The following is a 1,192-nucleotide window of genomic DNA, read 5'->3' as shown; positions in this document are numbered from 1 at the left end:
CCGGGCAGGCGCCCGCCGGGAGACGGTGCGGGGAATCGACCCTGACTTCAGAAACGATGAGCCTGCAATTAAGAAAGCTTCCTGGCATCTCTGCCTTCCTACATGGAAAACCCGCAAGCCAAAAGTACCATTTTAAATCTATCCCGATCTTACGAATGAAAATTAGAGGTAGCTCCCTAATGATACAAGCTGCAAGGTGATCAGTGGGCTGGAGCACCTTTCCTCTGAAGAGAGGCTGAGAGAGCTGAGGTTGTTCAGCCTGGAGAAGAGAAAGCTCTGGGGAGACCTTATTGTGGCCTTCCAGTACTTGGGAGCATCTCTCATGCGGAGAGACTGCAGAAGCTGGGCCTGTTTATTCCAGAGAACAGAAGACTAGGGGGAAATCTCATTAATGCATATAAATGTGTCAAAGGCACGTGCCAAGGGGGTGGTGCCAGACTCTTTTCAGTGGTGTGCAGTGACAGGACGAGGAGCAATGGCCATAAACTAAACCACAAGAAGTTCCACCTCCACATGAGGAAGAACTTCTTTATGTTGAGGGTGGCAGGGCACTGGAACAGAGGTCAGGGAGTCTCCATCTCTGAAGACCTTCAAAACCTTTTGTATGGGCAGATAGTAACAGGACAAGTGGTAATGGTTTTAAACTAAAAGAAGAGAGCTTTAGATGAGGTGGTAGGGAAAATGCCATATTCAGAGGGTGGTAAGGCACTGCAACAGGCTGCTCTGAGAAGCTCTGGATGTTCCATCCCTGGAAGTGTTCAAGGCTAGGTTGGATGTGGCTTTATCAACCTGGTCTAGTGTATGGCCATGACAAGGAGTCAGAACTGGATAATCTTTAAGGTCTCTTCCAACCCAAAATTTTCTGTGATTCTGTGATACTATATAGTTCTTAAATACCTCACTGTAACTGTGATAGACTGCTGTGGTGAATAGTTAAGCATAGTTCAATATGCCACTATGTTTTCTTTCTTTTTTTTTATTTTTTAAGGCTTCAGATAAATTAATTAGACTGTTAGGGTTTGATTATGGTTTCACTAAAGACTCAAAATAGGAATAGATGCTGGCCTATTAGGGTTACAGCTCATTTAAAGAAATGTATAGTATAATCTATCAAGCGTAACGGCATTGTGTTTGAGCTCAGGAAGCATTCTTTCCAAAGCTCTATGTAGTTAAAGGGTAATTTACTGAGATT

The sequence above is a fragment of the Corvus brachyrhynchos genome, unplaced genomic scaffold (genome assembly GCF_000691975.1).
Source record: "Corvus brachyrhynchos isolate BGI_N302 unplaced genomic scaffold, ASM69197v1 scaffold175, whole genome shotgun sequence".
Lineage (NCBI taxonomy): Eukaryota > Metazoa > Chordata > Aves > Passeriformes > Corvidae > Corvus > Corvus brachyrhynchos.
The sequence above is the reverse complement of the archived record's forward strand: the minus strand, read 5'-3'. Positions refer to the sequence as shown.